The 26,671-nt window shown below is 41.2% G+C and overlaps 1 long non-coding RNA gene across 1 annotated transcript in view; it reads left to right on the top strand.

Annotated features, from left to right (window-relative positions):
- LOC134758492 (uncharacterized) overlaps positions 1-26,671 on the top strand; it is a 107,455-nt gene that overhangs the window by 20,846 nt on the left and 59,938 nt on the right. The window contains exon 2 of the long non-coding RNA XR_010133718.1: positions 12,947-13,028. This is a non-coding gene — a long non-coding RNA (uncharacterized lncRNA). The remainder of the gene's footprint in view (positions 1-12,946; positions 13,029-26,671) is intronic.

Below are 26,671 nucleotides of genomic sequence, written 5' to 3'. Positions count from 1 at the left end.
TAACCTTTATCTTGATTTCTAACAGCACATAATAATTTTGCCTGTTTCTGTTCTTCAAATATAGTTAGCGTTTTATATCTGCAAGTTCTGCATCCACAGATTCAGGCAACCACAGATTGAAAATATTTAAAAAAAGACACAATGATAAAAATAATATAAATTAAAAAATGCAATATGACAACTATTTATATAGCATTTACATTGTGTTAGGTATTATAAGTAATCTAGAGATGATTTAAAGTATACAGGAGGATGCGTGTAGGTTATATGCAAACACTATGCCATTTAATATAAGGGACTTAGACATCTGTGGATTTTGGTGTCTTTGGGGGGTCCTAGAACCAATCCCTTGCAGCTACTGAGGGACGACTGTAAATGGAATTATCTAATATATGTATGTGTCTTTTGTGTTTGATGAGCTCCCTTTTTAAATATAACTTAGGATTTATGCTTCTTGTATGCTGTGATAAGAACACATTAAAAAGATAATAAAAAATCTTAAAGGGTATGTAGATGAAAAAATAGGAAAGGAGGTAATATTAAATTTTAATGATCTTATTTTTAACTGAACCATGAGAAGTGAAAAAAAGAGTTAAAAATTGAGTAAAGATAAAAGGCTAAGAGTTGAAATACAATAATGAAATAGGCTTGAAGAGAGTAAAAATAAGATAAAAGACTAGAAATTGAAGGGCACCAGAATATGCCACCTTGAACTCTACCTCTTTGACATATGGACCGTTTTGACCTTAAGAGAATTGAGAATCAGAAGCAACAGGAAGAGTTCTTTACCGCCTCTTAACTGCCTAAATATAGAGTATAAATTTCCCCTTTTTGCAAAGGAAATGTACATTTATAAAGGAAATTTACATTTGTAAATATGTCTCCTCCCAGGAAGAAAGCTACTCCTTGGGACAGCTCTTATAACTTCAGAGCCTCTTACTTGGATCACTAAACAGCTCTTGTGTGTCACACAATCCCCCCTCATCTTCCCACAACTTACCTCTTGTTTCCAGAAGCCCAAACCCCACTTTTCTGCTCCCAGAAGCCCAAACCTGCTTTTTCCTTGTTTACCGTAAGATGGTATACAAGTCTTAATCATCTGGTCACTTCCTTAAGTTTTCATTTCTTTGTGAACTCTGCTGCATGTGTATATAATTAAACTTATTTTTTCCCCCTGTTTCTTATTAATTTGATTCCAGGGTCCAGCCAGTAAAGCAGGAGGATAGAGAAAAGAAAAGTTTTCCCTCCATACAAAATCAATGAATACAAATATGAAAATAAAAGACGTAAAGGATAATGACTATAGATTATAACAGATGAGGTGAGGAAGTTAACATGTAAGAAGATTTTTTTGAAGTATGAATAAGAATTTAAAAGCTAAAAATGTAAGGGTAAAAAGTTAAATAAAATGTACATAGACATAGTTAAAGGATCATATTGAATTTTTTTGAAAAAATAATAAAAAATTAAAAAATATGAGAGAGTGGGGAGAAAGAGATTAAAAACAAAGTATGTGAGCTTTAACACAATCCTTAAAGAGGTAGGGCACCTCTGGCCACCCGTTTAAGCAGCAGAGACTCTGGTGGGCAGTCAAAATGGTGGCCTTCACTCTCCCACCTTCTACCTCCCCAGAGGCATCACTTCTGTCAAACAGTTGGCAGGGACAACGACTTTGGGTGATGGTTCAAGCTATGGTCACCATAGTGTTAGCATTTCTCGCGGTTATATGGATCAACTCAATGAGTTGGCTGACAAATCAACACTTAAAGCCCTCAGCACCTTGGTGGTACGTGGTGGGTATCTGCTAAGTGTTCTAAAGGATTAGGTGCTAGGTGGAAAGGAGCAAAAGGAGACATAACACAGTGTCCACGTCCAACCCCACTTCCCAGGAAATTGCTGAGGCCTCAGATAATTGTTTTATGATGGTGATTATAATGGAAATCACAAATATATATTTGTCCCTAAAGTATGTCTGGCACTGCACTAGGCATTTTTCCACAGATGGCCTCATTTTTAGAGTTCTCAACAACCTTGCAAATGCCGCATTTCATAGATTCTAAGACTCTTGTTTCTACATGTTAACATCTTTAAGATCAGGCTGAATCTTACAGTCTATGTGATGAGAGCCTTATATTGTGATTTAATTGTCAAGGTTATTTTTTGTTTCTCTTTTGCTAACTGTACATAAAACAATGGTGAATCTTACAGTGTGTGGTGTGTTAGATTTGATGAAATACAGTAGATGTGACTTTCCATGCTCTCCAGATGAGAAAACAGATACTCTGAGAGGCCAAACAAGCTGTCTGACATTATATGCTGGTAAATGCCTGATGTGACATACATACTCCAAAACTTGTTCTTTTTCTCTCCTGGAAGCCCAAGTGCTAGAAAGTACCTGATCTGCACTGGGGAGGTTGAACCCCAGAACGTGAGAGCTGAAAAGCTCCCAGGAGTCAAGCTTGTGTTTGGCACCAGGACAGATGTGGCCCTGGACTCAAGCTGTGGCTTTCCTCTCCTCCCAGTTCACTGTACCACACTGTCTCTGTCCCAAGACCTTGTTTCTGCTTTTTCTCTTTCCTCTGTTCCTTCTCCTGCCCTTTTTTTTTTTTGACACCCTTTGGTATTTTGGATGTTTCTTGTTATTTTTTGCTTTTATCTTACCAGCTGCTGGTTTCACCAAAGAGACAAAGAGACACCAGCAGGATGGAAATATCAGGCTCCCATTATTCTTTTTCTTTTGCTCCTTTCCAGTTGTGTGACAGCTGGTTGGCTACCTCTGGAAATGTATTATGGCCTCTGAGATTTGGTGAATCGGAGAAGTATGAGCAGACATACACATCTATTGCCTTCAGGCCAGGAGAAATAATATTATCTCCCTTGTGGGAACAGTTTATTCTCAGAGTGCTTTGATTTAAGCTTACAAGGAGAAATGCCCAGTTATGGAGCAATTTCCCGGAATATTCTGTTTTAGCTGCCTGGCAGTCCTTTGTGCTAAATGATAATGGCCCACATCTGGAGAAGCCTGGTGGGGGTCTCCCTGGATGCCTTGGCTTTCTGGTTTCAATCAAAGTGTCTTATCATTCTCTCACAGGTGCTTGGAAATGTAATGAACTTGTGGAGAGCACAATGAATATGCAGCGCTGAAAGGGATCTTTTGACCCAAGCCCTTTATTCTGTAGATAAGGAAAGGGAGCCCTAGAGAGGTGAAGTGGCTTGCCAAAGTCACCCAGCAGATTATGGCCAGGATTATAATCTAGGTCACTGACTTAAAGTTATCCAAGGGTTTTCCTTGAAAAGAGCTATAGAGAACGTACAGTAATGTTTGGTGTGACTCTTTCTCATGAGTCCTCCTTGAGCTTGAGCAAGCCACTTGTTTGCACTATGTATCAGCTTTCTAACTCATCTCCTTGCTTCCAGCTCTCCCCACACTAATAAACATCTTTATTAGTGTGAGATTCATCTTCTTGGTTGAGCTTCTAATCACTGCTTCTCCCTCTTCAAAATACTTGGAGGCTCCCGAAGAATAAAGCCCAACTTTCTCGGCATTGAAGCTGCACTTGGTCTGCACCGCTTCACAACACTTCCTTAGTGTCCTCACTCAGCCTAAACTGCTTGCCGTTTTCTTTTCAAGGCTTGAAGCCTTTGTTCATGCTGTTCCATCTACTGAAACATACTTCTCCATAGTTCCATCACTCCCTTAGGCCCTAGCTTTTTGTCAGGGAGGTCCACTGGGGCAGATCCTGGGAGGAGGGGACATGATGGACTCTGCCAATTTGCTATTGGCAGACTTCTTCTCTGCCCATTGAGTTATGCAGGCAAGTAGTCACCATGAGGGAGTCCACTGCAGGGCATTCAAGGGAAAGATAGAAAGTTTGGGGACAGTCTGGCAGCAGATGGTAGGTAGGCAGTGGGCACGAAGACAAGCCATTTGACAGCAGGTTTCAGAACTCCAGCTTCTGGGATTGTGCACTGTGGTGCCAGGTTTTGGGGAAACAGAAGCAAATCACACAAATGTGGCCTTATCTGCAAGAAGCTTGCAGTTTAGTGGGTAGGACAAATGTTAGAATAGATGATTTCATCAAATACTCAAAATCTTATAATTTTCATTTTACAAATAAGAAAACTGAGTCTCAGAAAGGTTGAAAAATTTCCCCAGGCCTGCCTAGCTCATTAGTTTTAGAGACAATTCCAAAGCCTATGCTCCCTTTAGTCATAATTTCATTTCTGGGGAAACAAGGGGTCAGGGTTGAGTGACCTGATGGTCAGGTTGAGTGAGGTGATGATTTGGGCCTGGAATAAATACTGTTATTGTTCATAATAGGGACTATTCATTATGGGAGAACAAGCTTTACATATGCTAATTTTAAATTTCACAATAGCTCTGCAGTAAGAATTAGCCTTTCCATTTTACAGATGCAGAAGGCAAAGATTAGCAAAGACAAATAATTTATCTAAAATCACCTACCTACAGTGGAGAAAGGTGTTTGACTTAGATCTATCTGACCATCAAATCTATGTTCTTTCCAGTGGACTAGCCTGCCTCTCCACCACGAGTTACCTAAAAACTATTGAGAGGCTCTTTTTCTTTCCTTCTTCAAGGGAAGGAGGGAGAAGGAGAGAAAGTGCATGTTGACAAAAAAAAACAAAGAGACTAAAAATAGTTTAAATGTAAAAATGTCATGATCACCTAACTCAGATTTAGAAAGCCCACCACAAATCTTGGTGGGAAATTCTGCCTCCCATAATGAGAACTGTCACTTTAAGGCCTGTAATTTTACTGGATTCGCACAAGGGGAGCTTTGAACCACAATCTTCATTTATTTATTGTCTTCATTTATTATTCAAGTTTTCTCTTTCCTGTCTGGGCATCCACATTGGTGGAAAATTCTTAGAGTCATGCTTAAGATTAATCAAATGAACAGAGATGCCCTTTACTCCTTGCTTCTAGAGGCCAGTGTGCAGAGCATCAAAGAGACCCAACATGTTCCAGGTCTGTTCCTTATTGTTGACCATACTCAGGGCACTACCTTGACATTGGCACTGCACACTCATGACAGGGTGGAGTATCTTGTTCAACTGGAACCCATCTCATGCATTTATCTTGGCTTTTCCTTGACAAAACTTGATTAGATTCTGTTCTGTGGCTGTTTCAACTTTGAATGGAGATGTAATCTCTTGGATTTTTTTTTAACCTAATAATTCAATTATCCTCCGCCACGCCCCCACCCAGAAAACCATCTTTCCATAAGGCTGAGAACAATTAAAAATTTCTATTTTTTTGTGCTTGGTCTAATGAGAATCTTCTATGGATGTATTAGTCCATTCTCATGCTGCTATAAGGACGTACCTGAGACTGGGTAATTTATAAAGGAAGAAAGTTTAATTGACTCACAGTTCCGCAGGGCTTGAGAGGCCTCAGGAAACTTACAATCATGGCAGAAGGGAAAGCAAACACATTCTTCTTCACATGGTGGCAGGAAGGAGAAGAATGAGAGTTAGCAAAGGAGGAAGCCCTTCATAATCCCACCAGATCTGGTGAAAACTTACTCACTATCACAAGACTAACATGGGAGAAACTGCCCTCATGATTCAATTACCTCCCATCAGTTGCCTTGCATCATGCATGAGGATTATGGGAACTGCAATTCAAGATAAGATTTGGGTGGGGACATAGCCAAACCATATCATTTCACCCCAGCCTGCCCTAAACCTCATGTCCTCACATTTCAAAACACAATCATGCCCTTCCAACAGTTCCTCAAGGTCTTAGCTCGTTCTAGCATTAACCCAAAAGCCCAAGTCCGAAGTCTCATCTGAGACAAGGCAAGTCCCTTTGGCCTATGAGCCTGTACAATCAAAAGCAAGTTAGTTACTTCCTAGATACAATGGAGGTACAGGCATTTGGTAAATGCACCTGTTCCAAATGGGAGAAATTGGCCAAATGAAGGGGCTACATGCTCCATGCAAGTCCAAAATCCAGTGAGGCAGTCAAATCTTAAAGCTCTGAAGTGACCTCCTTCGAGTCCATGTCTCACATCCAGGTCACTCTGATGCAAGAGCTGGGCTCCTATGGCCTTGGGCAGCTCTGTCTTTGTGGCTTTGCAGGGTATAGCCCCACTTCTGGGCTGCTTTCATGAGCTGGCATTGAGCGTCTGCAGCTTTTCCAGGTGCACGGTACAAGCTGTTGGAGGATCTACCATTCTGGGGTCTGGAGGACACAGTCCCTTTTCTCACAGCTCCACTAGGCAGTGCCTCAGTGGGGACTGTGTGTGGGGACGTTGACCCCACATTTCCCTTTTACACTGCCCTAGCAGAGGTCTCCATGAGTGCTCCACCCCTGCAGCAGACTTCTGCCTAGACAACCAGGTGTTTCCATATATCCTCTGAAATCTAGGTGGAGTTCCCAAATCTCAATTCTTCACTTCTCTGCATTTGCAGGACCAACATTATGTGGAAGCTGCCAAGGCTAGGGGCTTACACCCTCTGAGGCAACAGTCTGAGCTGTACCTTGGCCTGTTTTAGCCAAGCCTGGAGCGGCTGGGATGCAGGGCACCAAATCCCAGGGCTGCACATAGGAGGGGGGCCCTGGACCCAGCCCATGAAAATTTTTTTGCCTAAGCCTCTGGGCCTGTGATGGGAGGGGCGGCCATGAAGTTTTCTGACATGCCTTGAAGACATTTTCCCCATTGTCTTGGCGATTAACATTTGGCTCCTCATTACTTTTACAAATTTCTGCAGTAGCTTCCATTTCTCCCCAGAAAATTGTTTTTTCTTTTCTATCACATCACTAGGCTTCAAACTTTCCAAACATTTATGCTCTGCTTCTTCTTGAACTCTTTGCCACTTAGAAATTTATTCTGCCAGATATCCTAAATGACCTCTCTGAAGTTCAAAGTTTCACAATCTCTAGGGCAGGGGCAAAATGCCACCAGTCTTTTTGCATAGCAAGAGTGACCTTTACTCCAGTTCCCAACAAGTTTCTCACCTCCATCTGAGACCACCTCAACCTGTACTTCAGTGTCCATATCACTATCAATGTTTTGGTCAAAGCCACTCAACGAGTCTCTAGGAAGTTCCAAACTTTCCCACATCTTCCTATCTTCTGAGCCCACAAAATCTCTAGAAAGTTCCAAACTTTCCTACATTTTTCTGTCTTTATCTGAGCCCTCCAAATGGTTCCAACCTCTGCCTGTTACCCAGTTCCAAAGTTGCTTCCACATTTTTGGGTATCTTTATAGCAGCACCCTGCTCTCTGCAGTACCAATTTACTGTATTAGTCCATTCTCATGCTGCTATAAGGACATACCCAAGACTGGATAATTTATAAAGGAAGGAGGTTTAATTAACTCACAGTTCCACAGGGCTGGGGAGGCCTCAGGAAAATTACCATCATGGTGAAAGGGGAAGCAAACATGTCCTTCTTCTCATGGTGGCAGAATGAGAGCAGAATGAGAAGAAGAATGACAGCCGAGCAAAGAGGAAAGCACTTTATAAGATCATCAGATCTTAAGTGAACTTACTCACTACTGTAAGAACCACATGGGGGAAACTGCCCCCATGATTCAATTGCCTCCTACCAGGTCGCTCTCACCACACATGGAAATTATGGGAACTACAATTCAAGATAAGATTTTGGTGGGGACATAGCCAAATCATATCAATGGGAGTGCAACATTTCTGAACCCAAAATGCTCAGAACTGCTTTGCACCCCCTCAGGTAACGATCAATGTTCTAGGGGCCAGGAAAAAAAGCACTGGGTACTAGGCATTTTTAGTATAATTTTCTATGTCCTTGTCATAACTATTTTATGGAGGAGGAAATTAAGGCTCAGGGAGTTGCTCAGTGTCACACAGTTAGCAAATAGCAGAGCTGGGATCCAAACCCAGGTCTTTTTAATTCCAAAGCCCATGCTGGAATAGCTATAGCATACCCTCTGATTTTCTAAGAGACACTATGCAGTGGCCAATATGCAGGTCCCAGTCAATGGGACCTTGAGTAAGTCAATGTGCTATCGTGAGACCCTCTACTTTTTTTCCTTTATTTTGCAGGCAAGAACAGAAACCCAAAGTTCCTACAATTCTAAACATTTCATGGTTTGGGCATTGTTTGTAAAGCCCCTCGTTCTCATCACCCAGAACCAAAGCAAAAGAGGTTCATGTTCAAATCTTGCCTCATATGTAAATCTTTTCTTTATTTACTTAGTTTTTGCTTTAAGAAGAAAGGAAATCTGACTTTTTAAAGTGGAAGCCTGACTCTACTGAGGAATTTTTATCATTCCTGAAACTTTTCAAAATGTATTTACTTTTGAAGAAAGGAATGACTTAGTTTTCCCTTTACCACACATGTCCTCGTTGTCAAAATAAAATGAATTCTTCTGTGACTATTCCACCAAGCCTTTCCAATCTTCTCACCTAGTGCCCAGGACTTTCTGTATTTATTCAGTAAACAGTTCCTGATGGCCTGCTCTGTGCCTGTAGGGTGTGTGTGTGTGTGTGTGTGTGTGTGTGTGTGTGCATGCACGTGCTTCCCTAAGATGGCTAAGGGAATACCCTAGCAAGAGAGACAGACACATCTAAAACTGAGGACACAAAGTGCTAAATGCTATAATAGGGGTGAAGTTTTACTTCTTGCTACTTTGGGTCCAAGAAGGGGGGACCTTATGGGAGTCAGCACATGTGAATCCGATAAGAGGGTGGTGTTCATATGTCACTGGACCACTGCAGGGGTTCAGGGATAAGATCTGGCCCTAGGGAGGATATCATTGAAAGTAGGAAGGACCCTGGGTCAGGTCACCAGGGCCCGAACCCTGGGTTGGGGATTAGGGGTGAACTCTCACCTGGTTCAGGACTGGGATGCTGGGCGGGGCCACAGATCTTAACTCAGGAACAGTGACCCAGGCAGAGCCCTGAACCCACAACTCAGGCCAACCACAGGAGTAGAATCTCAACTTAGAAGCTTAATGGATAGCTAAGCTCAAACTGCAAAGGTTCCTTTAGCTCTAAAGAAGGAGGCCTGGGTTGGAGGGAAAGAAAGGAGTGGAGCAGCAGACTGGTGTTTAGGTCTTGCAGACCAAGTACCCAATCTTTCTATCAGTTTGCACAGATGTGGGACAAGCACAAAAGATGGAGGGCAGGGCCTGAAATCTGTCAGTGGTCAAATGTAAAACTTGGAATCAGATTCTTTATTTTTTTTTTTATTTTTTATTTTTAGAGACAAAGTCTCGCTCTGTTGCCCAAGCTAGAGGGCAGTGGTGCTATCATAGTTCAGTGCAGCCTCAAACTCCTGGTTTCAAGTGATCTTCCCACCTCAGCCTTCTGAGTAGCTGGGACTACAGTCTGACCCCACTGTGCCTCACTTAAAAAACAAGACAAAACAAAACAAAACTGTAGAGCTGGGCTCTTGCCATGTTGCTCAAGCTGGTCTCAAACTCTTGGCCTCAGTCAATCTTCCTGCATCAGCCTCTCTGTGCCTGTAGGGTGTGTTTGGGGTTACAGGAGTGAGCCACCACACCCGACCAAGATGTTTTATTACAATATCAACTACCTACTTGGCATTTGATGTCTAAGAAACATTCAAGCTCATCATGGCCAAAGCAAAACTTTTGATTTACGACTGCTTTGCCCCACAACTTATCTCTTGGTCCTCCCCGTTTAATAATAGGGCACTGTAATTCACCCACGTGCTCAGGCCAGACACCTAGGAGTCACCTTGGATTTCTCGACATTGCTTATTCCTGCATCAGGTAGGCTCTCCCCTCTGTCTCTCCTGTCACCACCTTAAGTGTCAGTGGCTGAACAGGTAGGGCACTTTGTGGGCAGAACATAAGCCAACTCCTGATCATTAAGTGAGGATAGTTCGGTAAAATCACTTTCTGTAGGTTTAAGCCATCGTGATCTACTGGGCCCCTGAAATAGTCACATAGCTGATGGCCCCATTTCTGTTCTCGCTTCTCTGTGATCAAGCCTCTGTGTGGCAGTCAAAGTGACCCTTGAAAACATAAGCCAACCATGTCATTCTCCTGTTCAAGACCCTCCCAGAGGCTCCTCATCACTCTCAGAATAAATTCCAGTCTATATTATGGCTCCCTAGGACCTGCCCCTGAGGTCATTTGCTATCCCTCTTCCCTACTTTACCCTGGTCTGCCTGGCTTGCTTTCTGTTGTTTGACTGTATCAACCTCATTTCTGCCTCAGGACCTTTTTACTTGCTGTTTTCTATAGCACAAATACCCTTATATCTGCTTATTTATGGCTGCCTTCTTTTAAATCATGTCTCATTTCAAATGAGAGGTCATCTCCTCAGAGAGACCTTCTCTGATTACACTCTGTGATGTAGCAACCCTGCCTTCCCACAACCCCCTCTAATTTCCAAGTTCTATTTTTTCCACATTTTACTTATCTTTACTTGATGTTTGTTTGCTTGTTTATTGTTTATCCTTCCCCCCGACACCAATAAAATGTAAGCTTCCTGAGAGCAGGGACTTGTTTAGTCTTCTATTTCCAGCATGTGCAACAGCATGTGGCACCTAGTAGAGAGTCAATAAATGCCTCGAAATGGTGCTTTAAAACTTCTTACCTCCATGCTCCATGGCACGGTCTTCATTCCAGAGAGTCCGTAAGACGACACCTCCTTGGAGGTGATGAGGGTTGGGAAGTGTATGGTAGCAGAGTAGTGTAGATCAAACATATTGGGTGTGATCACATCATGCTGTCATTTATAAAAAATCCAGAATATATATTGAGCAGCAAAGAGTGAAGAATTTTACTGCCTCCTAATACGTAATACATCCCAATGATTTAACATGTAAGAGAACTTTGTAGATAAACCTTAGGCCAGGTAAGGAGTGGCCTGAGGGTCTAATTTTCTCTTGCAATCCAAGTGAAGAAGAGTGTTTATGACTGCCAAGCAGGGGTGGATTTACCCTGAGACTAATGACACTTAAGCTTTAGGGTTTCTCACTTGTATAGGTGTCTTCCAAGGCTCTGAGAAGGGCTCCAGCAATGCCTTTGCATAGTCATATAAATGTGTGTGTACAATGTTCAAAAGTAAGGCATTACTTAAGTTAGCTCAGGCCATTGCCTCTCTACTCCAACTTCTAATATGTCACACTTCCTCTTGTATTTGCTGGCACTGGAAGGCTGTGGGCATTGCTGGAATTTGGTGAGGCGAAGTTGAGTGGGGATGCATTTGGTTTGAGTTTCATGAGATTTATTGATGTGAATCACTGTCTCCTCCATTCATAGTTAAGTTGTGATAGACATCTTGTGGTAGAAAAGTCTTCCAAAACCATTTCTACCACCCACTGTGCTCTGGCAAAGCCAGAGGCAGGATCCCAATATGAACGTGTCTGCTATTCTATGGCAGCAGGAATACATGAATACAGGAGGAGAAACAAAAAGGGATCAGAAGCTAGTTTGTGGAAAATGCCTATAAAGATCAGATGTTTAAAATTCTAAGTGGTGGATTTGGTTCTCCTTGGCACCTAGTCAAAATGGAAGTTCCCATCCACAAGAAGTATATTAAACAAGGCAGTGTGTGCAATTAAAAGTGCTCCCAGCATTAGTTGCATGAAATAGAGTTGTTGTTTTTTTGATGAGCATTCCTGTATTCACAGGGCACAGACCTGTATCAGTATTACCAATAGCGAGTACCTCAGTGTGAGGTCTCATGTCTTATGCATCCCAAACTGTCAAGCCGTATCTTAGAGCATCTGGACTGTCTTAATGATATATCTGACACATCTGGTTCTCACGAAGTGTGATTTGGATCCAGAAGAAACGGAACCTAAAATTATCACGAATGCAGTGATACAGCTTTGTGAGACAGGTGTTTCAGTGGCAACATTTCTGTACATGCTCATCAACAAGTCCCTTTATACTGTTTAAGAACAATTTAATAGTATAACTATGTAGCTAAAAAACTAGAGATAATTTAAAAGTGATTTGAATTTTTCTTGCTATATCTCAATTTTAGATTAATTTTGTATCTTTTTTCAGAATTATTGATTATACATGAAATCAAGTTTTATGAGACAGAACTATTTCAGTGGAAGCCAAAAGGGTAAACTGAAAAAAAAAGAATACTGGCTGAAACTTTAAATGTCAAAGCTCTCTTATTATATCACAAAAATAACTAAAATCTCTGTTGGTCAAAATTATGAAGATAAGAAAAGAATTAGAAAATAGAATGAAATGACAACAGAGGTAAAAAGATGATGATGAGAAGCAAGACACTTCTAGACAGAAAGCACAAAAGCAAAAAGGAAATAAAAATTATGGCAAAGAATAAGATAATTTATGCTCTCAACAGAAAACACAAAAAGGTCAACAGTAGCTTTATTTTGATGAATTCATTGTGTCCTGTTGAAATGAGCAGTAATTTCATTCAACTCGATGTGGTAAAAGACAGTTTTTTTTTTAAAGAAAAAATAACATAAAACTCTTTATATACCATATAAGGACATCAGTGTCAAGCTAGTTAATCAATGTCATCAACTCAAAAAGTATTTAAGGTTGGTCACACACAATAAAACTTGACATGCTCTAAAAATCTTACAGCTCATCTATGAAAAAAACTGTATAGAGTTTTTTTTTTCTGACTTTGATGATAATCCTGAAATTTTCCATGACATTCCCAGTAACAACTTGTGGAGCTGAAACTTTTTCTAAAGGATCCACAATGAAAACAAATTTCAAAAGTCCACACTAGAGGAAGAAGAGTTCAATTTTCTGTTCCTTCTGCAGAAAATACAATAAAATTGCTGTCATGTCAAAAGGTGAACAAGACACAGCCAAAAATGGGAAAAACTTACAAATAAACATTTGGGATTTTATATTTGTCAGCCTTTAAAAATGTATAAACTTTGGTGATTTATTTTCTCATTCTAAATAAATATTCACTCTTGAACCTAATTTTGTATTTACCATTTTGTATTCTTTTTCTCTAGGTGGACCTCCACAGGAACAAATCATATCCATGTCAGGCGGCACCAAACCTAAATCTGCTTCTGCCTCAGCAGACAGGACATGGTAACTGTGGCTTCTGCAGCATTTGGGATGGAAAAACATGGGATGCAAACCTATTCTAGCAATGCCTAGAGATGCAGGGGATAGAAATTTCTTCTGTAAGAATGTACTAGATAAAATGTATATTTGTTGAAACAATTAGCTACTCCTTGACCAACAAGGCGAGAGCTCCACTATATGGCATCACCCATGTAGATCATGAACAACAAAGCATAATTTGATCTGACCACCTCAAAACATTGTTTTTGTTTCCTATTATATTAGGTTGTCCCCACAAAATTCATGTCCACCTGAAACTCAGAATTTGGAAATAGGGTCTTTGCAGATGTTGTTGCTTAGGTTAGGATGAGGTCATACTCGGTTAGGGTGGGCCCTAAATATGGTGTGCTTATAGGAAAACCAGGTGAAGACACAGAAGAGAAGGCCATGTGAAGAGGGAGGCAGAGATTGGAGGCATACTGTCACAAGCCAAGGTGCTCCTGGGGCCGTCAGGAGCCAGGAGAGGCAAGGAAGAATTTTCCCCTAGAGCCTTGGGAGGGAGTACAGTGCTGACAGTACCCTAATTTAGCATGTCTAGCCTCTAGAACTGTGAGAGAATATATTTCTGTTGCTTTAAGCCACATAAGTTTATGGTGATTTGTTATGGGAGACCTAGGAAGCTAGTATACCTGGTAGCTGGTAGACTTTGGGTGAGACTGGGACAGGTACTGCTAATGGTCAGAGTTTTAAGAGAGGCAAGCAGAGAAACCCCCGTCTCCATTGCTTCATGACTTTGTTGCAACACAAACATTCATGGTGCTTTTATTATACACAAATTGCTGTGCAGGCCACAGGGGATGGAGAAAGCAGTTAGACACAGTCCTGGTCTCGTGGAGCTTATGCTCAGGCAGAGAGATGGCAGGATAAAAAGATGGCTGCTTCACAAGGGAGAAAAAGCAGAGCAGGGACCCAGACTACGTTTCCCACAGAGACTGCTGTAGTGGGGCGGTTAAGGAGGCATGAGTGGTTTGAGACTGAGCTGGCAACAAACTGGAGAAAGGCCTGAGTGCAGGGGGTAGGGGAGAGAGGGAGGGAGGGGATGGACTTAACGCATTTTCCGTGAGGATGAAACTGGGAGGAGAGTGAAAGTGCTTCAAGGTGATTTTTCCAAAGGATTTCTGGATGGGGTGCTGTTCAGTGTCTGGTGTTGTGCTTTTGACAAAACCAACAGTGAAACTCTCCATTATTACCTAAAGCTTTCAGAGTGAGACCAATGTTCCTCTGATGTGGCATCTTATAGATACATGGTCATGAGACCTTCTGGCTTTACACAGGTTACTCATGGACGCAGATATTCATAGTAGAAGGTGGGATATGAGCTGGGCAGGAAGCAAGCTGCAAACAAAGCAGCAATTGAAGCCAGAAAAGGTGAAGGCACATTCTGTTTGGGAGCTACTCTTTGCTTCCCTAAGATTCTCCACAACCTAATGTAGCTACAATCAAAAGGCAATTTACTGCAAAGTAAGTGATACGGTTTGGCTGTGTCCCCACCCAAATCTCATCTTGAATTGTAGCTCCCATAATTCCCACGTGTTGTGGGAGGAATCTGGTGGGAGATAATTAATTATGGGGGCGGTTTCCCTCATACTGTTCTCGTGGTAGTGAATAAGTCTTACAACAGCTGATGGTTTTACAAGGGGAAACCCCTTTTGCTTGGCTCTCATTTCCTCTTGCCTGCTGCTATGTAAGATGTGCCTTTCACCTTCCACCATGATTGTGAGGCTTTCTCAGCCACGTGGAACTGTGAATCTATTAAACCTTTTTTTCTTTATAAATTACCCAGTCTTGAGTATTTCTTTATCAGCAGTGTGAGAATGGACTAATACAGTAAGCAGTTTTCTTTCTAGGGTGATGGTAACTATTGATGCTAACATTGGTTCCCAACTTCACTTCCCCAACAAAGCAGGAAACAGCTAGAGCCCACTGGCTTTAGAACATGCTGTTAGAATTTTTTGAGTCTCATCAAAACTTCACAGAAATCCTAGCTAAGTTTCTCTTTCCATTCAGGTGTAACCTCTGAACGCCCCCTGCAAACTCTTCCTTTTCCTTAATTATCCTTTTGACCTTCAGAGTGCATTTGCCAGGGGTTCTGAATAGATCCTTAGTTGCAAATGTAGTGTGTTATTTCTAAGACTTGTATTTTATAAAGTACATCATAAAATTCTATCTCAGGGCCCAGGTGGTTAAGAGAATATGTCAAATGTTCTACTTATTTTCAGAAGCAAGGGGGGCTAATCCTAAAAAAAAATTCCTTTACATATTGGCCAAGTCCCTGATGTACAGTTGGACCACATAATAAAATGCTCTTAAATGGTTATGGCCAGTGTCAGTGGACTGAATCATCTCCCTATGCAGATGATGAGTCTTTGGGATTGGGGCTGTTCCCAAACCCAGATAACTTTAGAATGCAAACTTGGGCACCTGGGGAATTGGCTGCAGCCACCTGCTTTTTTGGAAACTAAAAAGGAAAAGGCATCTGTCAATTGTGTTCCCTTGATACTAGCCTCAACTGATTCTAAAAACAACATTCAATTGAAAATAAGCTCCCAAATGACGTCAGATTTGGGAAGAAATTGCATCCCAAGTATCACTTACGGCCAACAGTCAATTTCTAGTTTTTCCTTTGTGTCTCTCTTTTGTCTTTCCCAGGAAGCATTTTCTCTTCTAGCCATGGCTCAAAGTCTACAAAGCTTGCATCTTCTACCTTAGTGTGAACTTGCTGAACTCTAGTTGCTTTCACTGCAGGGAAGGGACTTTAGACCCATCTCTGCTTGATGGTTTTGTGAACCTGGATGGGTCACTTTCCTCTCTGTCTTGATTTTTCCCAAATGTAGAATGAAGGTGGAAAAATCACAGATTCTCCACATTCTGATAGGGAGAAGGTTTTGCTTTCTTCCAGAGAACCAGTGATTCTGATCATCTACAATGTTTTACCTCTTACTCTAGGTGTCACTGACAATTTTAGCAGTGTAGCATCGTTCCAAATTATCTTTTATCTACTATATCAGCCAAACTAGATAGGATGGGTAATTTCATGTGTCACCTTGACTGGGCTAAGGGATGCCCAAATATCTGGTGTAAACATTATTTCTGGGTGTATCTGTGAAGGTGTTCCTGGAAGAGATTAGCATTTGAATAGGTAGACTGAGTAAAGAAGATCCCACCCTCACCAGTGAGGGTAGGTGTCATCTAATCTGTAGATGGCCAAAATAGAACAAAAAGGCAGAGGAAGGGTGAATAATCTCTCTTTGCTTGGTCTGGTGCATCCATCTTCTCCTGCCCCCAGATATCAGTAGTCCTGGTTCTTGCGCCTTTGGCTTCAGACTGGGAATTACATCATCAGCTCTCCTTGTTTTCAGGACTTTGGACTTAGACTGAATTACACCACTAGCATTCCTGGTTCTTCAGCTTTCAGACAGCATATCATAGAACTTCTTGGCTTCCATAATTGTGTGAGGCAACTTCAATAATAAATCTCCTCTTATGTGTCTATATATATCCTATTGGTTCTGTTTCTTGGGAGAATGCTGACTCATATACTAGATAATTAAAGGGCCTTTGTGGGGTTACTGCACCAAATAGCTCCAACAGAGTCAATCACATTATATTCCATATGTAAATGGCACCCCAGAGTTGTGGAATCCGGCAGGTAGGGAGGATGTGGTGGGAATCACTATTTCTGCATTTTGTCATTCTTTGATGAAGATAGTATTCTCGGTAATTTCTGCCTCCAGGGATGTGAAAGGGCTTTTCATATACATTTTGCTGGGGGAGGGGGACTGCAGGGGCGTTTCTTGGCCTTTCCTGCTTGGCTCTTTCTTCACAGATTAGGAAGCCAGTGTGTGGAAGCCAATGTGAGTGCCTGATATCATGTTTCCGGGACTATATTCAGAAATTCCAGGATGGAGTTGATGTTTCCACAGAGCTTACAATGAAAATTGAATTAAAATTTCATTTATCACTTGACTTCTATAAACCCTTACTCTACCTGCTGGACTGCAGTAGGTTCTGGGTCCTAGGATTTAGTGTTTAATTAAGGCCAGTGCCTAGTAATTCCTCAGAGATCTTTTTATCCTGTTAAAAAGGCATTAATATTCCACACTACTGAGAATTACCCACAAATAGGAAAAGGAGTTGAATATTGAGCAGAAGAAAAACAAAACCAAAAATAGGACCACTATGATATTTTTCATTCATTCAGCAATCATTTATTGAGTACTCACTATGTTATATTCTAGGCTGTAGTTTTCAACCACAAGTATCCTAGTATTGCTTACAGGTACATTAAAGCATTCTGTAAATAATCAAATGTTTCCTGCCAAACCATGAAAGTTAAATAGCCTGAGTAATGTCCCATTACTTTTATCATGCCAAGTGCAATCCCACCTGATATGGTTTGGCTGTGTCCCCACCCAAATCTCATCTTGAATTGTAGTTCCTATAATCCCCACATGTCGTGGGAGGGACCTACTAGGAGATAATTGAATCATGGGGATGGTTACCTCCATGCTGTTCTTATGATAGTGAGTGAGTTCTCATGAGAGCTGATGGTTTTATAAGGGGCTTCCTTAACCCTGCTTTGCCCTGCACTTCTCCTTGCTGCCACCATGTAAAGCAGGAGTATTTGCTTCCCCTTCTGCCATGATTGTAAGTTTCCTGAGGTCTTCCCAGTCATGCTGAACTGTGAGTCAATTAAAACTCTTTCCTGTATAAATTTCCCAGTCTTTGGTAGGTCTTTATTAGTAGTGTGAGAACAGATTAGTATAGTAAATTGGTTCTGCAGAGAGTGCGGCACTGCTGTAAAGATACCTGAAAATGTGGAAGTGACTTTGGAATTGGGTAACAGGCAGGGAAAGACAGGAAAATGTGGGAAAGTTTGGAACTTCCTAGAGACTTGGAGGGCTCAGAAGACAGGAAGATGTGGGAAAGTTTGGAACTTCCTAGAGACTTGTTGAATGGCTTTGATCAAAATGCTGATAGTGATATGGACAATGAAGTCCAGGCTGAGGTAGTCTCAGGTGGAGGTGAGGAATTTGTTGGGAACTGGAGTAAAGTTCACTCTTGCTATGCAAATAGGCTGGTGGCATTTTGTCCCTGCCTCAGAGATCTATGGAACTTTGAACATGAGAGAGATGATTTAGGGTATCTGGCAGAAGAAATTTCTAAGAGGCAAAGGGTTCAAGAAGAAGGAGAGCATAAAAGTTTGTAGCCTGATGATGTAATAGAAAAGAAAAGTCAATTTAATGGAAAAGAAAAGTCAATTTTCTGGGGGGAAATTCAAGCCTGCTGCAGAAATTTGCATAAGTAAAAAGGAGCCAAAAGTTAATCATGAAGACAATGGAGAAAATGTCTCCAGGGCATGTCAGTGACCTTCACAGCAGCCCCTCCCATCATAGGTCCAAAGGCCTAGGATGGAAAAATGGTTTACTGGGCTGGGCCCAGGGCCCCCTCTCCTCTATGCAGCCTCAGAACAAAGTGCCTTGCATCCCAGCTGATTCAGCTCCAGCTGTGGCTAAAAGGGGCCAAGGTACAGCTCAGGACATTGCTTTGGAGGGTGCAAGCCCCAGGCCTTGGTTGGTTACATGTGGTGTTGGGCCTGTGGGTACACAGAAGTCAAGAATTGAGGTTTGAGAACATCTGCCTAGATTTCAGAGGATGTATGGAAACACCTGGATGTCTAGGCAGAAGTTTGCTGCAGGGGCAGAGCCTTGATGGAGAACCTCTGCTAGGGCAGTGCAGAAGGGAAATATGGGGTCAGAGCCCCCCCACAGAGTCCCTACTGGGGCACTGCCTAGTGAAGTTGTGAGAAGAGGGCCAGTGTCCTCCAGACACCAGAATGGTAGATCAACCCACAGCTCACACCATGCACCTGGAATAGCCACAGACACTCAATGCCAGCCCATGGAAGCAGTCAGGAAGGAGGCTGTACCCTGCAAGGCCACAGGGTTGGAGCTGCCCAAGAACTGTGGGAACCTATCTCTTGTATTAGAGTGACCTGGATGTGAGACATGGAGACAAAAGAGATCATTTTGGAGCTTTAAGATTTGACTGCCCCCACTGGATTTCAGACTTGCGTGGGACTTATAGCCCCCTCATTTTGGCCAATTTCTCCCATTAGGAATGGCTGTATTTACCCAATGCCTGTACCCCCATTGTGTCTAGGAAGTAACTAACTTGCTTTTGATTTTACAGGGTCATGGGCAGAAGGGACTTGCTTATTCTCAGTTCCCATAATCCCACATGTTGTGTGAGGGACCTGGTGGGAGATAATTGAATCGTGGGAGCAGTTACCTCCATGCTGTTCTCGTGATAGTGTGTGAATTCTCACAAGATCTAATGATTTTATAAGGGGCTTCCCCTCCTCCCCTTCTCTCTGCAATTCTCCTTGCCATCATCACGTGAAACTGGGTGTGTTTGCTCCCTCTTCTGCCATGATTGTAAGTTTCCTGAGGCTTTCCTGGCCATGCTGAACAGTGAGTCAATTAAACCTCTTTCCTTTATAAATGATCCAGTCTCAGGTATGTCTTTATTAGCAGTGTGAGAATGGACCAATACACCATCTCTGGGCCTTGGCACCTGCAGCTCCCTTTGCTTGGAGGTCTTCTCTTATAGAGAGCACATGGACAGTGCATCACTTCCTTCATTTCCTTGATGCACTGAATTATGTCAACTTGGTTAAGATGGGAACTGCGTTTTCCATAATTTCTATTCCTATGTCATTCTAGATTACAGCTGGCAAAAAAGGAACAAGCATGAAATTTGGAAGGCTGAGGTAGAGCAGTAGTCCTTACTCTAAGAAAGTTATTATGGGCAGATGTGGTGATGAACAGACACAGAAGTACCTGGCAGGTCCCCACTTGGACACATTCTCCTTCCTCTGCTCCCAAATTAATCCTTAGCTATGGCCGTGTAGAGGTGGTAACTACACAGAAGGAACAGCTTTGCATAGAACTTTCCATAAGCTTTCTTCATGATACTCCTTTAGTAGCTACACATCGTGCCTTCTCAGGGTCTACAAAGAAAGCTTGTGGAAAGTTCTATGCAAAGCTCTGTGCCTGTTTTTTGCTCTGGAAAATGGAGTGACATTAATAGTCACTACATCATAGGGTTTACATGGCTTAACACAACCAAAGTGCCTAGGACAATGCCTGGCACATGCGAAATGTACAGTGTGTGTTAGGTTTCACTATTGCAGTCACACTATGCAGCTTCTTATTGTTTGGGTTTAGGAAACTGAATTTAATGATGAAAGCAGGAACCCTTTCATGTTGAGCAGTGGAGTGACAGGAGCACTTCGGTTTTAGGATGATTAACCTGCCAGCTTGTTTTGAATGTAATCAGAGACCATACAACTGAAAGCAGGAGGCTTTAGTGGATGCCCAGGTGTGAAGTATCTAACATATCTCTCTGTCATAGGTACAGCCAACTAATGCCAAAGTTCCCCTAAGGATCAACAGACCGCTGAGAAGAAGTTCTTTGGCACTGCCTGCCTGGCCTCTGTCCCCAGGGATATTGCTATCAGACAATGATAGCCGGATGCTTTAGGGACTTAAAACTAGAAGGAAACCTGCTATTTACATTATTTAGTAATTTGGCATAGTCAAAGGAACGTAGGCTTAGACTTTTAGATTGGCATTTGTCTCCTGGCTTTGGTGAACCTTGGTGAGTTTCTTTACCTCTCTGAGCTTTAGGAGGTTTACATCTATAAAACAGGGAGAATATATCTACCCCACAGTACTTTTTAAGAATTAATGAAATTAATGTTCCACTGTCCCAGGTACAGTACGGGGCTCTAAGTAGGCCTTCAATAAATAGTGTTTTGAAGTGGATAATAGTGTGATATGTTTATCATAATAATTATAATTAGGTAGGTTGTTGTAAGGAGTAAAAGAGATGAGGTATGTAAATCACTCTGCATGGTATTTGATATTCAGTAGGTGCTTAATAAATGCTAGTTTACATCTGTCTTTCCCCTCATTGAGCTGTTTGTCTTTTTTGTGGGGTCTATGTGGTTGCCAATGATAGGCAAGGCTTATATACCCCATCTCTAGCTCATGGTCCAACAGCAAAGTGTGAGGTCTTAGCTTCTTGATTCTCAGCTGCCCAGGACAACTGTCTTAGTCAGTTTGGACTGCTTTAACTAATTACTATAGGCTGGCTGGCTTAAGCAACAAACATTTATTTCTTACAGTTCTGGAGGCTGAGAAGTCCAGGATCAAGGTGGCAGCAGGTCCAATGTCTGGTGAGGGCCCACTCCCTGGTTTGCAGACGGCTGACTTCTCACCATGTCCTCATGTGGTGGAAGGCATAAGCTAGCTCTCAAGTCTTTTCTCAGAAGGGCACTAATAACATTCATGAGGGCTCCACCCTTATGACCTAATCACCTCTCAAAAGTCCCATCTCCAAATACCATCCCACTGAGGATTAGATTTCAACATAGGAATTTAGGGAGACAAGTCAAGCTATAGCAATGACTTTCCCTGAGGCAGTTTGGAAAGACCCTTTGTGCTGTGGACTGACTGGCCAGCAGCACTTCTCTTATCTTTCAGTGACTTGAATGTTAGCAGCTGCAGTTTCTCATGGACGCAGGCCCTGTGTGATCTCAGCTGGACACGTCACCCGGACCATTTCCCTGGCCCATCTTGGGACTGTTGAGACAGTCAAGCTGCACTCTGTGCAGATTCTTTGTCAAAGCTCAGAAGCAGCTGCCTATAACTCAGATTATCATTGGGCTTTGAGAGTAAAGTATGTGTTCTATACAAACACAAGAACTGGTTTTAAGTACTTCTTTTGTCCTTTGTGTGTGGCTTTATATTTTTAAAAGTTCCATCCCATTGATTATCATCTTTGTAAATAGATTTATTATCTAAGGTTGCTAAATCAATACCCAGATTTGAATACATGGTTGTGAGTTAACATATCTGGTCCCCTAAAAAAATCTTTCAAATGATTTAGACTGAGAAGTTAATTAAAATCAATTGGGGGCACTGATAACACAGGCTTTTAATGTTTTGTTTTTAGAAGGAACCAGGGGGATTAGTACAAGAAGAAGTGCTCAGAGCACTACACAGGTTAGCCTTCAAAGGAAAAAGGTTGCTATGTTTAGTCTTTCATTTGACAATTATCTATTCAGTAACTCTAATGTGCCAGACATTCTTCTAGGTGCTAAAGATAAGATAGGGACACCAACAAATAGAATTTCTTACCTTCATGAAACTTACATCCTAGTGGGGGAGATAGAAATGTAACAAATCAAATAAATGAAATATACAATGTGTTAGGTAATAGTAAGTATTAAGGGACAGAATTAATCAGAAAGGGGAGTATACATCATTGGGGTTGGCACTGTGAATGTGTTAAGGGTGGCCTCGGGGGTGGTAAGAGGGTTGAAATTACGAAGGACTCTATTGGACATTGGGGATATGTGGAGGAGGAATAAGGCAAAATCACTGCCCTCATGGGAGTGTGGCAGGAGCTGTAAGCTTTCCACCAAAATTTGTTCTCTCCTCTGGTAAGAAGATCATAGCTGGAACAGATGTGACTTCCAAACCAGGGTCTACATTTCCCAGCCCCATCTTGGCATTATGTGTGGCCATGAGAATAAGTTCTCTCTAGTGGAGTATGAGTAGAAGTGACATGGGTCCTACCAGGAAGGTGTTAAGATGGCATATGTGCCTCCTTCATGCCCGAATGTTGTCAAAATCAAAACTGAGTCACTAGTGTTATAAAAAATCCCTGACAAATAGAGCCAGAAGAGGCTCTAGAGTTCTTATGCTTGTATGCTTAATGACAAAACTATCTCAGACTCTACAGAAACTGCAACTTTACACAAAGGCCATCACAGCCTTACATAAAAAAATGCTTCTGCGAGGACATCTGCCCAACAACTGTCTGTCCAGACTTGGACTGCCATCACCCTTGTTATTGATCTTTGTAGCCGAAGATAATGATGTGTAATCCTCCTCATTTTTCCTTTGGAAACCTTAGTCTTTTTTTACCTCCATGAATATGCACATAGTTTGCTATGGCATGTGTATTCCTGTTGCAATGCCATGCTCCTGAATGAATAAATATCTTTTTATTTTTAAATAGGAGTACCTCTCTCTCTTTCTCGTTATTTAGTTTGACAATGTACTCTTCCTCCTGAGTCCTTGACTGACCACATGGAGGAGAGCTGCCCCCTCACCTGGAATACCCACTCTAGACTGTTAAATAAGAGAGAAATAAACTTCTAATTTGTTAGTGGTATTGTACTTTTGGGGGTCTAGTTGCTATCACAGTTTAACCTTAACTAATTTATGGACCACTAATGTAACATATCTTTAAGACTAAATACCACTTATTTATTTTCATGGTTGATTGCTATATTTTAGTCACATGGAAAGAAAGAGCTATGGTGGCATAGGAAAGGAATGTTTAATTCTGTCAGCAGTAGGTAGGTTAGGGTCAAGTTGGGAAAACCATGACAAAAAAAGATGATATTTGAGCTGAGTCTTGAAGAATGAATGAGTATTCACTTTGGGGAAGAAAAGGGGAAAGGGCACTTCAAATCTAAGTCACAGCATGAATAAAAGCTTTCATGGAGGCATGAAAGTCCAGATTTTGTGTTACCTGTTTTTTTAAATTCCCTGTGATCAGAAAGAAAGGAAAGAAAATGTCATAGTCCTAACCTATTGTATCTCACTATTTGATTGCAAATTTTTGAATGCAGAAAATAAGATGTAGTAAAATAAAATACTGTATATGTTAGAAAGCGAAACATAGCTGTTGTGTTGTTTCCAAAGATTTCAAAGATGACTTTCACAAGGTTGTGAAGAACATTTTATTCTATTCCAAATGTCTGAGTTTCCTTAGATATGCGGGCTTTAGGTAGTAGGCTAAACTGCAAAGCTTCTTCTCTGAAACCTGAATGCAATCATGGTTTCTAAAAAATAGATACCTGCAATTGCAAAGATCCAATGAACATGGCTGATAGGATTACTTTTCCAGTATAGCCACAAAGGACTGTGACTTTTCTCTAGTTATCAGACAGTGCAAAATTCTATTAGTACATGAGTTAGAAATAGATTTCTAACATATTTAATCCCCTCTGCTGTTTCGTTTTTGTTTGAAACTACCATTCACTACACTCTATTATTGAACTATGTGTCCAGCACAGTGCTAAGAGTTTCACATACCGTAAGTCAGAGTATTGTGTATCCCTGTTCTACAGATGAGAAAACGAAGGCACAGAGGGTAAGTACTTGTTCAAGGTTATATGATTACTGAATCCCATAGTAGGGGTTTGAGGAGGTCTCTTTGATCCCAAAACTCATTTTATTAACAAAGAAATTCCTTCTTTGCTTCCCTTTAGCATTTATTTTTGATTGCCATGGTATATATTTTTAAGGCTTGTTCAGGTTTTGGAGATATCAGACTTTTATTTTTTGAATTATGTGTTTAATCATCGTGTTTTCAAAACATCCATCAACAACAAGAATCCTTTCTCAATTCTGCCCTCTGGGTCCATGCTGACTTTTCACTGAGCCATGACTTGAATATAACAATGTGTCTCAAGTATTTCACAACACAGGGCAATTTCCTTTGGCCAAAAATCACCTTGCTGGGACACAGGATACCCAGATTATGCAAGATTTCAAGGCATCCATATATCAGCATAAATCATCCTTAAATCTCTGGGTAAAACAAGGTCACCTCAGTCTTAATTCTTTTTCTAATTTTTGGGTTGACTGGTTAAGCCTTGATATTCATTGTCAGGAAATTAGTGGGTTTCTTGAGAGAAATACTTTATTAGTTTCTGTTATGTATCAATGCTGGAGAAACAATAAGGGGGGGCTAACAGAAACTCAAAGTGAGCCATGTGTCAGGTAACATGTTTATGCTCTTGTATTTAATCATCGCCACAAGCCTGCAAGAAAAGTACTATTTTTTCAGTTTTGACCAGTGAGGACCATGAGACTCAGCTTTGCCCAAGGTTACCCAGTTAGTAAATGGTAATTCTGCAATTCAAACTGAAGCCCATTAGATTCCATCCAATATCTTTTCACGGCATGATGCTTGAGTGATTAAAGTGAAGTGTTCTATTTAAACCAATTATTCTAGACTAGTGTTTTCCAAACTCTGTGGTCATGAAATCAATTTTATGGATTGCTATTGGCATTAAAAATAGTAGAGTAAAAAACATTAGAGTGTATTCCATAAAGAATGAACAAACATTCTGTAAAACTTTTGTTTTAGTTCTACAGACAAACGTGTATTCAGTTGTGTCTAAGGAAGCGTGACCTGACTTGCTTTGTATGATGTAGCTGCAGCCAAGGATCCTCTATTCTGCTTCTCTTTCTTTTGCCATAGCCCACACACTAGACATTCTGTAGACTCCTAGACTTCACAGGTTGAAACCAACCTTCCCTCGTGCCTTTGCAGTCTGACTTCTCTTCCTGTGTTCTGTGTTCCAGGTAGGAGTGTCAAGATCCATCACATTATGATCATCCTTAACAACTCCCTCTTTCTTAGCTGTTGCATCTAATCTACTTGTCAGATCTTTCAAATTTACTTAGGAAATAAATCTCAAAACTGTCCCTTCCACTCCATCACTCCCTGTTGTTGGAGGCAAGAATGCAGTTTTATTCAAACCCTTTATCCTGAGCAACTAGACACCTGCAACCCTTCCTTCATCTTTCCCTCTTCAACCTATTTTTAACAGTGCTGCCAGGGTCTATGCCTTGGATGTTCATGTGTTATTGAAGAATTTACACATTCATGCCCTCATTGAATCCATATTGAGCAGATGGCAAATCTGAGCACATTGCCCCTGCTGAGAACGCTTCCATAGATCTTATTTAGAGCAGAGGGCTCTACAGAGGGGTGTGTGTTTCTCAGGAGGTGCTTGAGACAATTCTTTGGTGTATAGGAAGAAAACGTTACTTCTCGTATTTCATCTATAGGTAGAGAAATATATGAATGTAATTTATAAAAATTTAAATATACACTTAAGATTTAAATATACTCATTTCTATTCTCTTTATGAGAAAAACTGCGAAATAGAAAATGTTTGGCCACTGTAGTATATGTAGACTAGCGGTACCTTAGCTTTTCATATAAAGCCCTTTATAATCTAGTGCCAATTTTGTTTTCCAAGTTCATGTCTGGTTGTTTCCTACTCCTTTCTTCCTCCATTCATACTCTCTGCTTCAGCTGTACTAAGCTAAAATGTTTTTTAGATTTCAAGATGTATATTTTTTCATACTTTAACATTTCTGGGATGCATTTTGTAGTTATTGTCAAGATAAATTTGCCAGTGGCCAGTTAGGGGAGTAAGTTGTGATAAAGTGGCCCTTTAATCTATGTGTACATATATGAATGTGTGTGTGTGTGCGTGTGTGTATGTGGCCTCAAAATCAATTACTGTCACAAACAATGTTATGGTCAACAACAGACCACATATACAAAGGTGGTCCTATAAGATCACAATGGCACTGAAAAATTCCTATTGCCTAGTGATGTGGTAGCCATCATAGTGCAATGCCTTACCTTTTCTGTTTAGATATGTTTGGACACACAAATACTTACCATTGTGCTACAATTGCCTACAGTATTCAGACCAGTAA

Source organism: Gorilla gorilla, chromosome 1 (genome assembly GCF_029281585.2).
Source record: "Gorilla gorilla gorilla isolate KB3781 chromosome 1, NHGRI_mGorGor1-v2.1_pri, whole genome shotgun sequence".
Taxonomy (NCBI): domain Eukaryota; kingdom Metazoa; phylum Chordata; class Mammalia; order Primates; family Hominidae; genus Gorilla; species Gorilla gorilla.
This window is presented reverse-complemented; position numbering and strand designations above follow the sequence as displayed.